Below are 14,536 nucleotides of genomic sequence, written 5' to 3'. Positions count from 1 at the left end.
GGAAGATAATAAACACATTTACAAAAACAAGTTAATCAATAAAAGTAGATTCAGAGATTATGCAGATGCTAGCAGTATCAGAGAGAGAGTAAAAAATAATTATGATTAATATGACAGCAGATCCAGTGGGAAAGGTGAACAATATGCATGAAAACATGGAGAATTTTACTAAAGAGGTAGAAACTACACAAAAAGCCAAAAGGAAGTGCTAGGTGAAATATAATACGATAAATAAAGAATTCCTATGATGAACTCAAGAACAGACTGGGTATAACTGAGAAAAACAAAGCGAATTAAAATATATGTTGACAGAAATTATCTACATGAGACATAAGAAAAGTGATAGTGCAGTCGCTCACTTGTGTCCAGTTCTTTGTGACCCCATAGACCATAGCCTACCAGGCTCCTCCATCAATGGGATTTTCCAGGCAAGAATACTAGAGTGGGTTGCCATTGCCTTCTCCAGGAGATCTTCCCAACCCAGGGATTGAACCCAGGTCTCCCATATTGTAGGCAGACACTTTACCGTCTGAGCCACCAGGGAAGTCAACAAAAGAAAATAACAATAAATAAAATAAAAGCAGAGTATCCAAGGGTTATGGATAATAAATAATAGACTATCATCTGTGTATCTGGATAAAAAAAGAGAGAGTGAGGTACAACAAAAATTTGATGAATAAATTGCCAAGAAATTTCCAAAATTAAAATACAGTTTCAAGAAACTCAGAAATCAAAGTAGCACAAATACATTTTTTTAAAGTGACTGACACATAATAGAAAAAATGTTGATAAACGAATAAAGAAAATAACTGGAAAGCTAACAAAGAAAAAAGAAACATTATATAAAGGGGAAAACAACAACAACAACAACAACAAAATGTAACAGATTCCTCAGGAACTATAAACTGTAATATAAGGAATGACATTTTTGAAGCATTGGGAAAAAGAAACAATGGAAAGTTCTGTACGCTCTAAAAATATGTTTCTAAATTGTTTCAGATCAGATCAGTCGCTCAGTCCTGTCTGACTCTTTGCGACCCCAGGAATCGCAGCACGCCAGGCCTCCCTGTCCATCACCAACTCCCGGAGTTCACTGAGACTCACGTCCATCTAGTCAGTGATGCCATCCAGCCATCTCATCCTCTGTTGTCCCCTTCTCCTCTTGCCCCCAATCCCTCGCAGCATCAGAGTCTTCTCCAATGAGTCAACTCTTCACATGAGGTGGCCAAAGTACTAGAGTTTCAGCTTTAGCATCATTCCTTCCAAAGAAATCCCAGGGCTGATCTCCTTCAGAATGGACTGGTGGGATCTCCTTGCACTCCAAGGGACTCTCAAGAGTCTTCTCCAACACCACAGTTCAAAAGCATCAATTCTTCGGCACTCAGCCTTCTTCACAGTCCAACTCTCACATCCATACATGACCACAGGAAAAACCATAGGCTTGACTAGACGAACCCTTGTTGGCAAAGTAATGTCTCCGCTTTTGAATATGCTATCTAGGTTGGTCATAACTTTCCTTCCAAGGAGTAAACGTCTTTTAATTTCATGGCTGCAGTCACCATCTGCAGTGATTTTGGAGCCCAGAAAAATAAAGTCTGACACTGTTTCCACTGTTTCTCCATCTATTTCCCATGAAGTGATGGGACCAGATGCCATGATCTTAGTTTTCTAAATGTTGAGCTTTAAGCCAACTTTTTCACTCTCTTCTTTCACTTTCATCAAGAGGCTTTTGTGTTCTTCTTCACTTTCTGCCATAAGGGTGGTGTCATCTGCATATCTGAGGTTATTGATATTTCTCCTGGCAATCTTGATTCCAGCTTGTGCTTCTTCCAGTCCAGGGTTTCTCATGATGTACTCTGCATATAAGTTAAATAAGCAGGGTGACAATATACAGCCTTGACGTACTCCTTTTCCTATTTGGAACCAGTCTGTTGTTCCATGTCCAGTTCTAACTGTTGCTTCCTGACCTGCATACAAATTTCTCAAGAGGCAGATCAGGTGGTCTGGTATTCCCATCTCTTTCAGAATTGTCCACAGTTTATTGTGATCCACACAGTCAAAGGCTTGGGCATAGTCAATAAAGCAGAAATAGATGTTTTTCTGAAACTCTCTTGCTTCTTCCATGATCCAGCGGATGTTGGCAATTTGATCTCTGGTTCCTCTGCCTTTTCTAAAACCGGCTTGAACATCTGGAAGTTCATGGTTCACATATTGCTGAAGCCTGGCTTGGAGAATTTTGAGCATTACTTTATTAGCGTGTGAGATGAATGCAATTATGCGGTAGTTTGAGCATTCTTTGGCATTGCCTTTCTTTGGGATTGGAATGAAAACTGACCTTTTCCAGTGCTGTGGCTACTGTTGAGTTTTCCAAATTTCTGGCATATTGAGTGCAGCACTTTCACAGCATCATCTTTCAGGATTTGGAATAGCTCAACTGGAATTCTATCACGTCCACTAGCTTTGTTCGTAGTGATGCTTTCTAAGGCCCACTTGACTTCACATTGCAGGATGTCTGACTCTAGGTCAGTTCTATTGATATTTTTTTTTGTTGTTGTTCGTTTTCATTGTCACTGATTTTTGCCATAATTTTCACCATTTCTGAACTCTGTTTACTTCAAATTTTATTTGTACCTTTATTGATTTTCAGGGTTTCTTTCTTTTTTCCTTTTTTTTTTAAGAAAGACACTGAAAAATTACTTTCTTCTTCTCTAATATAAATATTAATATTTCTTCATCTTTATTTAGTGCTATTAATTAGCCTTTAATTCCTAATTTGATGGAAACTTAAAATTTTAATATAATTTTTCATTTTCAGTGTAGTTAGAAATACTTCCCTGAATTTCTATTAGACTACTACTTTGATCTATGTTTTATTCAGAACTTTTTTTTATTTTATTTCCATATTTTTGAGGATATTCTAGAGATCTTTCCCTTATGTTGTTATTGATTTTTATTTTAATAACATGTGTCAGAGAATATATTTGGCATAACTTGAAGTATTTTAAATATATTGAGAATTTATTATAAATGTATTTAGTCTCCACGTACTTAGAGATTTTCCTGTTATCCTATTACTGATTCCTACTGTGGTCAAACACCAGTTCTAACATGATTTCAATTCATTCTAGGACCAGAATATAATCTATCTTGGTACATATACTGTGAAAGCTTAAAAATACTGTATATTTTTCTGTTGCTGGTTGGAGTGTTCTGCAAATGTAGATTAGATTCTGTTTCTGATGGTGTTAAGGAATTCTTTGTATCTTTGCTTACTTTCTGTCTAGTTGTTTTATCATTTGGTAATAAAGTGCTGAAGTCTCTAATTATAATTGGACATTTGTCTTTGTTTTGTCAGTTCTATCAGCTTTTGTTTAACATTTTTTGAAGCTTTTTTTGGTGTGTAAACACTTAGGATTGCTCTGTCTTCGTGTTGATTGGCACATCATTTTTCAATGTGCCTCTTTGTCTCTAGAAATTGTGTTGCTTTGAAGTCTATTTATCTGATAACAATAAAGCTATCCTTGCTTTCCTTTGGCTAATATTTGTATGATATATCATTTCTATTCTTTCATTTTTAATTTACCTTTGTTACTATATTTTTTTTCTAATTTTATTTTATTTTTAAACTTTACATAATTGTATTAGTTTTGCCAAATATCAAAATGAATCCGCCACAGGTATACATGTGTTCCCCATCCCGAACCCTCCTCCCTCCTCCCTCCCCATACCATCCCTCTGGGCCGTCCCAGTGCACCAGCCCCAAGCATCCAGCATCGTGCATCGAACCTGGACTGGCAACTCGTTTCCTACATGATATTTTACATGTTTCATTGCCATTCTCCCAAATCTTCCCACCCTCTTATATGTTACTATATTTTAACTGAGTTTCTTATAGATGGCAAATAGCTAGATCATGCTTTTATCCATTCTCCCAATCTCTCCTTTAATTAATGTACTTAAACCATTTACATTGAATATGACATTGATATCTTATGGCTCTGTCAATTATCTGGGGGGAATTTTACAAGATTTAAACTAATAAATCCTCTATATTCACTCATGGAGGCATCAATTCTGACTCTCACCACACTTTTTGTACATACATATTTTCATCGGGTATAATTTTCTATCTGAAGGACATTTCTTAAAATTGTTTTGTAGTATAGGTCTGATAGTGATAATTTCTTTCATTTTTTGCATGTTGAAAAAACCTTAATTCCTCCTTTTTTATCAAATGAAAATTTTGCTGGGTAACTAATTCTATTTTGACAAGCTTTTGTTTCTGCAGAACCTTTCTCCTTTGTATTCCTTTCTTCATGAAGTCTTCTTTTCCAATTGCTTGTAAAGTTTTCTCCTCATCTCTTGTTTCAAGCCATTTATGATAAGGCTTGTATTGTTTTCTTCACGTTTCTTTTGTTTGGGGAACACTGAGGACCTTCTATCTGTGAGTTTCATTACATTTGGACACATTTCATTCATTATTTCTTTAAATATTTTTTTGTCCCCTGCCTTTTTAAACTTTTGTTTCTGTTGTTCAGTAGCTCAGTCATATCCAACTCTCCATGATCCCATGGACTGCAATACACCAGGCTTCCCTATCCTTCACTATCTCCTATAGTTTGCTCAGATTCATATCTATTGAGTCAGTGATGCTCTCTCATTCTCTGCTGCCCCCTTCTCCTCCTGCCCTCAATCTTTCCCAGCAACAGAGTATTTTCCAACAAGTTGGCTCTTTGCATTAGGTGGCCAAAGTACTGGAACTTCAGCATCAGTCTTTCCCATGATTATTCAGAGTTGATTTTCTTTAGGAGTGACCGGTTTGATTTCCTTGCAGTCTCTGGAGAAGGGACTTTCAAGAGTCCTCTCCCCACCACAATTCAAAAGCATGTAATCTTCAGCACTTAGCCTTCTTTATGGTCCAACTCTCATATCCATACATGCTGCTGCTGCTGCTGCTAATTTGCTTCAGTCGTGTCCAACTCTGTCTGGCCCCATAGACGGCCATCTACCAGGCTCCCCCGTCCCTGGGATTCTCCAGGCAAGAACACTGGAGTGGGTTGCCATTTCCTTCTCCAATGCATGAAAGTGAAGTCGGGTAGTCATGTCCGACTCTTAAGTGACCCCATGGACTGCAGCCTACCACGCTCCTCCTTCTATGGATTTTCCAGGCTAGAGTACTGGAGTGGGGTGCCATTGCCTTCTCCGCATCCATACATGACTACTATCATTTTGACTTTACAGACCTTGTTATCAAACAGATGTCTTTTTTAAGTCCCTCTTAACTTTAGGGACTCCAGTTACACATAGATTATGCTGCTTAAAGTTTTCCTACTCTTAACTGGTATTCTGTTCATTATCAAATTCTCTTACTTTTTCTTTTGCTAAAATTTCTATCTCTGTGTATTAAAGTTCACTAATTCTTCTGCAATTTCTAATCCACCATTAATCCCATTCTTATCAGAGAGTAGTTCTTATCTTGTTGTAGGAATTCAGAGACAAGACATGTAGGTCAGGAAAGTAAAGGGAGATTTTATTAAGCAACAGTTTGCTCTCAAGGGGAGAGGGGGCAGATTCAGGTAACTAGCTGCCCTGAGTTTTTTTGGCAAGCTGGTTATATGGGGTGTGAAAATGAATGGGTGAATATTCATTGAGGAGGAGGGATTTGGGAACATAATTCCTAATTTTCATCCCAGCTCCACCTTTCCTAGGGAAGGAAGGCTTTTTGTCCTTATTTAGTCTTAATCAGAAGTGTCATGATACAGATACATGATGGGTACTTCTTATCTGCAAGGCTAATTTTATTGCAATGATGGCATAATGAGGAAAAGGTTATATTTAAATACAGGAGATTCCTACCTTTCCCACCTTTTTTTGTCTGCCTCCAGGACTCTTGTCACCCCAAGATGTGTGGTTTCCTATCCATCCAGAGGTTCATGCTTTTCCTTGCCTACCCAACAATCCCTGTTGTTCACAAGATGTATGGTTTCCTGCCACCTGACCTGTGCCCACATTTCTCTGCTCATATCTAGCAATCTGCCTGCCCTAACACTATCTAGTATATTTTTTCTACAGTGTATCAGGTATTTTAGTTTTCATCTCTAGAAATTTAATTTTTAAATAACTTTCCTACTCTTAACTTCTTGAACATATGAAATACAGTTAAAGTAAATTTAAATTTCTCTCTGCTAAAGCTAACATTTTCGCCCCAGAGGGTCTGTTTTAATTGACTGTTTCTTCACATGTCAAGTAATTTCTTATAGGATACCGTATCTCATTAATTTATTTTATAGGTGATACATAGTTCACATTTCAATAAATATTTTGATCTTTGTTCTGGGATAAAGTTGGATTTCTTGGAAATAGCTCCATTCTTTCATTCCAGGTTTAAAATGTGTTAAGTGGGACTGGAACAGTGCTCAGGTTAGTACTAATCATTCCCCTCACCTGAGACATTTCCATTCTGTGTACCCTATTCAATTTTCCCTGAACTATGAAGCTTTCCAATATGCCTGGCAGGATTAACACTATTCCTGTCACTGTGAAAGCATCATGGGATGTTCATTTTATTCTCTTATGTGTTTCTTTTTCCAGTCTTAAATAACTCCTTCACACAGATGTATAACATCAGTACTGGGTTGAATACCTGAGAAGGACTTTGTGTTGACCTCTGGAATTCTCTCTCTGTGCAGCCTCTTCCTGTATTGTATTCTGGTTTTCAAACTTGAGACACCCTGTTTTCATCACCTCAGTGAATGTTCAGGCTCTGCATAAGTTCTCTCTGGATCGAGGCCTGAAAATCTTCTCAATGGAGTAAAGCTCAGACAATCCCGATGTACACCTCACTTTTTTCATACTAATCAAGGATCACAGTTCTTCCCTGATCACTGTCTTGAAAACAACTGGTTAACATATTTTGTCTGATTTTCATCTATTTCAAGTAAAAGGGTGAATTTCATCTCCATTACTCCATTTTTGGGGGGAAGCAAAAATTAATGGTGTCTTTAAAGCTAGAAGAAGTACATGCTCCTTTGTTATAATTTCCCTATATTTTTATGTTATTTTGTGAATTACAAGCTATTTTACAAGGTCATTAAAGTAATAAGTCAACTTTAATTAGGAGATAGAGCTTGAATGCTCAAGTCTGCGTTACCACTGTTGGTAGGAATAATAAAATAAGAATCATCAAAACAACATCATGTTGTCATTATTTAATGACTGATGGGACCATGACAGCATCTCGGATGCTAGAAAACATGAATATTCATTCAATTACTTTGAATCACATTGTGACATCAGAAAGAAGCTTCAAGGGTATGCTCTTTCCCGTCCTTCAGGGCAGACAGTAATGTCAAAATATTACCATATTGTGATAGGAAGCTCACCTGTTTCTTTCTCCCTTTGAAATTATCATCAAGTTCTAGAAAGGGTCGTAGTCATCACACTCAAGATTTGGCTACTGAACTTGTGAACAGAATATTAGGAAATAAGCTAAAGAAATTAATAAGCAGTCAACAAGTTCAGAAGCTGTTATATCAGACTACTTTAACTACTGTTTCATTAACAGCATTTCTCACTAGGGTATTAAAACGTGTTCAAAGAGTTCTCTTTTTAAAGTGAATAAGCAGTTCACCTTCATGAGGAGATACGAGAAAACACAGAGTTCCTCTCTCTGAGTCTGTCTGTCTCCATCTGCTTCTCTTTGTCTGTCTGTCTGTCTTTCTGAATGGCCTAGTTCAGTTTCAGCAGCATTTCAGTGGGGGTGGGGAGAGGACTGCTATACAAACAAGTTACCTACACTGTTCATAAAAATAATTATTAAGCTTTTTTACAGATATCAAACCAAATATTTCATTAAAATATAGGATTTTTATTCTTAGTGACTACAAAGATATATACCTCTCTGTGTTAGGTGGACAAATGGTCTGCTAAATAGATGTATACACTAATCTCCATAACAGAGATTATACTACCCCATATGGCAAAAGCGATTTGGCCAATGTTATTAAATTAAGGAACTTGATGGGGGAGTTTATCCTGGATTATCTGGTGGAGCTCAGTGTAATCACAAGAGTCCAATTAAGGGAACAGATGAAAGCAGGAGAGCCAGAGTCCGAGAAGGAGCTATGACAGTGTTAGCAGAACTTGGAATAATATAAATACTGGAAGAAAAAAGGCCACAAGACAGAAAATGTAGGCATTCCCTAGAAGCTGGAAAAAGAGAGAAATTAATTTCCTCCTAGAACCTCCAGAAGGAAGGCAATGCTCCCGGCACCATGAACTTAGTCCAGTGAGACTGATTTTAGACCTTTGACCTCCAGAGCTGCAAAAACATAAATATGTGTTGTTTTCACCCCATACACTGTAGTAATTTGTTACAGCAGCAACAAGAAATTATACTCTGTAATGAAGCAGCACTTGGGCTCTGCCTTAGAGTTATCTGTGTAAAATAGGCTTTCTCTGATATGCTACAAGCCTTTTGAGGTCAGGTATATTGCATAACATAGTGGCTTTTATCATGTGTGTTCCAAATATAAAATAATCTCACCATCAATCAGATCCATGCAATGAAAGGTCCCCAATAAATAACAATCCTATGATGCTGGCAAAGATTGGGGGCAGGAGGAGAAAGGGACGACAGAGGATAAGATAGTTGGATGGCATCACCGACTTAATGGACATGGGTTTGGGTGGACTCTGGGAGTTGGTGATGGACAAGGAGGCCTGCTGTGCTGCGGTTCATGGGGTTGCAAAGAGTCTGACATGACTGAGTGACTGAACTGAACTGAATGACTGAAAAATCTAGTAAATGAGAATATATCCAGTACTAGGTATTAACTTTATTTTCTGAACTTATCTTTCTAGAAGTTTGGCTTTGGATTGAACCTATAGTCTTGATCAAATAAAAACAATAGCAAAAAATTGAATGTGTTAAATATCTATGGCAGGATATTATCATTTAGGTGGCTTTAACGGGAAGAGGTAAATATGTTCTTTTCCCCATGCCTTTTCAGTATTAAAAGTCAGAATTTAAGGTTTGTCTTTTTCCTTGTGTAACCACATTGAGTGACCAATCTTCCGTAATATTAAAGAAATCTAGTGAGATTATGGAGAAGGAAATGGCAACCCACTCCAGTATTCTTTCCTGGAAATGTGGTGAGAAATGTTTGTATCTATCTTTGGGGAGAGGCCAAAACAAACGAATCACACTGGGTCTGAGATAGGATGCTGAAATCCCTGTGATTATACCTTGTAAAATACCCAATTAAAAATGGAAAATTCATTGTTAGGAGAATTCTTCTTCTTATGGAGTAAATGATAAAGTCTTTTTTCTCTGACTCAGGAGATAATGTGTTCTGCCAGCACCCATGAAACTATGGCAAGCCAATTTGTTAGAATGCCAGTAGAAAAACTCTCAGATCCTACACATCCAACTGTGTTTACAACATTCAACTGAGCTGTATTTTCATTAGTAAATTAAGGATTCTCATAGTCATTGGTTTCATTTAGATATAAACTTTCATGCTTTTATGTTTACTGTTTTAGATACTAAGTCCTGTCCAACTCTTTTGCAACCCATGGACTGTAGCCCACCAGGCTCCTCTGTCCTTGGAATTTCCCAGGCTAAAATACTGGAGTGAGTTGCCATTTCTTTCTCCAGGGGATCTTCCCTACCCAGGGATCGAACACTCATCTCCTGCATTGCAGGAGCCACCAGGAAAGCATATACTATGACACAAACAGAATAAACATGTAGACTGACTCAGTAATTGTCAAAATGTGTTCTTTGTCCCATTTTCATGAGAACCTCCAGGTGTATCTGTTAAATATATGTATATATATATATATATATATATATAAATGTGTGTATGTGTATATTAATATATATTACACACACATACACGCCTCTCTGGGTCAGAGTCCACTTACTGTAATAGAATTTTTGATAGTAGGGTACAGGGATCTACAGTTTAAAAAATCTGCTCAGGCTATTCTAGAGCAAACTCTAATGTCTGTTAGCCACTGAATTATAGCATCTATATGGATGAAAAGTAATGTACAGCAACACATTTCCCTTTCCAGTTGTATTGTTACTTGGGTTTTTTAAGTTAAAGGTTGTGGTTTATTGGGAAGCATTTCTTGGACAGAAGGGTTTGTTTAGAAAAATATAGATTAGTGAGAAGGAATTATCAGCTCTCTAGCTCTGTCAAAACAAACACTAGGCATCACACTTAGGAGAATTCTTTCAAGTTCTAAGCAGTCTGTGATAATACTGTCATCACTTTATATTTTTAGGTTTGCAAGTTCAGCTCTTAAAAGGATGATTTTAGTGTTTAGGGAGTTTTTTTTAAAGCCATTGTTTATTCAATCTGCAGTGGGCACAGGTTTCTACCCATCAATGTTGCTGACTTGTCCACCTGATTGAGAAGCTCAAAAAGTAACATTTCAGCAACAGGAATATATAAGTGAAAATGAAAAGTGAAAGCGTTTCTCACTCTGTCATGTCTGAGTCTTTCTGACCCATGGACTGTAGCCTACCACGCTCCTCTGTCCATGGAATTCTCCAGGCATGAATACTGGAGAGAGTAGCCATTCCTTTCTCCAGGGGATCTTCCTGATCCAGGAATTGAACCTAGTTCTCCCACATTTTTGCAGGCAGATTCTTTACCATTTGAGCCACCAGGGAATATTCTCTGTATATCAATTACTTAGTTGTTTTTTTTATTTGCTTATAAAATTGAAACTATAAAGTTATTGCAACAGAGTGGAAAGAGTGTCACTATGAATTAAATCCTGACTCTCTTCTTGTTCTGAGATCTTAAATGAATAAAAAGATAATTGAGTCCAGAATTACATAATTATAATTAAAATACATGACCTATAGAGCCTACCTGTTTCATAGGCCTCAATAATTATCATATTCCCATTTTAATGAACTATGTGATAAAGTTCATATATGTTAAAAATGATGATGTTCAAAATTACTAAATTATTACAAAATCTATAATTTGAATAATATTTAAAGCAACATATACCTAAATATATGTATACAATTAGACACCATCACCATGAACATTAATTCATATCACTACATGGAAAATGGAAAACAAACCTTCCCACGTATGCAGACACACATTGAAAGATTATTTTTAGATCTAATTTCTCTCCAAGGATAATTTCAGGATAAAAATTATCCAGGGCTTTTCAGAGGGATATAAAACATCAACCAATTTGGTAATACTCCTCCACATCCATAGCTTTTCAAAATAATTTCCTTTAAGTTCTAAAACAGTAGTTATTTTACTGCTTTGCATTTTTCTTACTCTGCTGCTAAGCTGCTGCTGCTAAGTCACTTCAGTCGTGTCCGACTCTGTGTGACCCAATAGACGGCAGCCCACCAGGCTCCCCCATCCCTGGGATTCTCCAGGCAAGAACACTGGAGTGGGTTGTCATTTCCTTCTCCAATGCATGAAAGTGAAAAGTGAAAGTGAGGTCGCTCAGTCCTGTCCGACTCTTAGCAACCCCAGGGACTGTACCCTATCAGGCTCCTCCGTCCATGGGATTTTCCAGGCAAGAGTACCGGAGTGGGTTGCCATTGCCTACTCTGACTTGGACAAAAATGGTACCTAGATTTTATTTTTGGCTACTATATGCAATGTTCTCTGTTTCTATAAACCTCAGTTCAGAAAGTTTTAAGGGAGACAAAATTTCAGATCAATTTTTAAAACTTAAAGAAATAGATTAGGTATGATAATTTATTGATAGATTTATAATCTTTCCTATCTCTGAACATCTTAATTTAGGTGTTAAACGTTTAGTAAAATGTTTGTGTGCCTGTCCAAAATGTTCACTAAAAATAACTATTTTTCTTTTAAAAAAAAGGCAATGTGTTACAAATTTGTAATCAGTCTATGAGTCAGGGAATTAAGATAATGATACAAGTTCATGTTCACATGTAAAAGTCTGCCTCAGATAACCAGGAAATATGCATTGTATATTCTGTGATCCATAGAGGCAGATACTGGATACAGGTCGATTCTTTGCATCCGTATGCACTGTAGCCCACTAGGCTTCTCTGTTCATGGAATTTTCTAGGCAAAAGTACGGGAGTGGGTTGCCATGCCATTCTCCGGGGGATCTTCCCCACCCAGGGATCGAACCTAGGTCTCCCACATTGCAGGCAGATTCTTTACCATTTGAGCTGCCCAGGAAGCTGCTCAGATATGGGTAGGATATAGGATATAGGTACTATGGCATATAGGTACCATATCAATTAGGATTAGGTTTGAAAGGAAGGAAGGAAGCAAAGAGAGAATAAAGAATCTCACATTAAAAGACATCCAGAGGTCTGTTCTCTGCCGATGGGTGGGTGGGGTGGGTCTCTATGCTTCAGGCCCTCTACCAAGTCTCATCTCTATTCTGCCGTCTTTAGCCTGTGTCTTCCACCTCTTCTTGGTTTGATGTGTCATTATATTAAGAAAGGAGAAAGAGTTTTTCCTCTCTATCTAGGAAACGTCCCTTAATGCCACTTTACATGTCTGCTTATTTTTACTGGAGGAATTTAAACTACTGGCTACACCTAGTTATTAAGCAGTGGGAGAGCAGAAAAGTGATTTTTATTTTAGATGACAATGTGACCCACTAATAAGAAATGTATTACTACTGGGGAAGGGAATAGTTAATATAGGATGTGTCTATTAAAACATTTTCTATAAATATTAAGTGAAAATATTGGAAAGAGAAGAGAAGGAGGTAATATGTATACATTTTCTTGTGGAGGACCTTTTAATATTTTGAGGAATTTCTGTCAGAATTATCTTTCTAGCTACTGGAAATTTTATTTGCCTGCTGGAAAGAAGTACCTTATCTCACTTAAAAGCAAACAACAACAATAAAAATGCTCTTTGAAAAGCTTTAAATTTTCCATTTCTTGAAAGTGGAAATGTGGGCTGTCACCAACTGATTGATATATTACGGACATTATCTGGAATAAACTGTTTGTTATCACCTTAGCTAAACATCTAGATGTGAAACCTAAACAGTATATTATCTAGGATAATAAATTATAAAACTTTGTTTCTTGATCTAAATTTGTCTCAGATAACCTATTTGAACTCACTTTATAAAGCTGGAAAATAAGGAAGTAACTTGGTACAACTCCAAACCAAATCATGGCCTCCTGAAACTGATAACTTTCTCTCTCATGTTGAATTTTTAGTAACAACTGTTTCTTGGCCTGTTTTCTCAATATTCCTCTCCTCTCCCCCTGTGTCCCTTCCCCTTCTCTGTGCTGTGTGCTGTGTTTAGTTGGTCAGTTGTGTCCAACTCTTTGTGACCCCATGAGCTGCAGGCTTCCAGGCTTCTCTGTACATGGGGATTCTCTAGGTATAACTCTTCTCTAATGACATGTATTTTATTTCTGGTAAATATCATGAAAAAGAATAGAGATATTACTCTTCTGATATTCAGTGAAAACAGTACTGAGCAAATGAAGACTATGCCAAGCTATGTGCCATGTGACAATACAGTCTGAAGAAACTTCAGAAAGCAAAACAGTATGGAGTAACAAAAGGGAATGTATAATCTACACTTCATTTTATGTAATGAAAGTCAGTGAAAAATATGTTTATGTGCTGCTGAGAGAGACCTAAAATCACAGTTGATTAAAACACTGATGTTCATTTTTCCCCCATGTAAAATGAAGACAGGATGTAGTAGATTAGGGGCGGTACAGAGGTTCTGCAATGTCAAGTGAGTGAGTGAAGTCGCTCAGTCATGTCCGACTCTTTGCGACCCCCTGAACTGTAGCCTACCAGGCTCCTCCATCCGTGGGATTTTCCAGGCAAGAATACTGGAGTGGGTTGCCATTTCCTTCTGCAGGGGATCTTCCCTACCCAGGGATTGAACCTGGGTCTCCTGCATTTTAGACAGACGCTTTACCGTCTGAGCCACCAGGGAAGTCTGCAATGTCAAGAGTGTCCCCAAATCCTCTTCCTTCTTTGTCTCCCCACCTATAGCATTATGTGCCTTTCTGTGCAGTTTCCTCATATTTGCACTGGATGAAGTTCCACCCTGTCCCATCATATTCTCACTGCAAGTAGAAGAAGATGAAATGAGTACAGACAGAAAGGAAATTGCTGGTTGAAGCAACCTAAATTTGGGGGCTTTGCTGGAAGCCCCACTGCATCACTTTTTATCATGTAAAAAGCACTGACTGAGCCAAAGCATTAGTCACATGCCTACCCCTGTTTCAAACAGAGGCCTAGAAATATACTTTCAGTTGGTTACATCACTCCTCATGAAAGCAGTATCTTATCTTTAAGTGTGAAGAGGAGACTGGACACTGAAATTATGGCTAAGAGGTTCAGTCACAGTATCAATTCACGAAAACTTCCAAGAAACATGTGGTACTTATAGCAAGCCTAGAATTTGCCAGGCTAAACTGTCTCCACAGCTCTAATAAATCTGCTGGTAAATGGTCAGACTGTTGGCCCTCAGTGGGGATTTAAGTCCACTTCAGTGTTTGCTTCCCTTGTAG

At 37.6% G+C, this 14,536-nt stretch overlaps 1 non-coding gene across 1 annotated transcript; it reads right to left on the bottom strand.

The window, feature by feature from the left end:
- Window positions 1-13,884: 13,884 nt before the first annotated feature.
- Window positions 13,885-13,956, bottom strand: TRNAF-AAA (transfer RNA phenylalanine (anticodon AAA)). Its single transcript has one exon. It is a non-coding gene; the product is annotated as a tRNA-Phe (tRNA).
- Between the last annotated feature and the right edge of the window lie 580 nt (window positions 13,957-14,536).

The sequence above is a fragment of the Bos taurus genome, chromosome 1, assembly GCF_002263795.3.
Source record: "Bos taurus isolate L1 Dominette 01449 registration number 42190680 breed Hereford chromosome 1, ARS-UCD2.0, whole genome shotgun sequence".
NCBI classification, from domain to species: Eukaryota; Metazoa; Chordata; class Mammalia; order Artiodactyla; family Bovidae; genus Bos; species Bos taurus.
The sequence above is the reverse complement of the archived record's forward strand: the minus strand, read 5'-3'. Positions and strand labels throughout refer to the sequence as shown.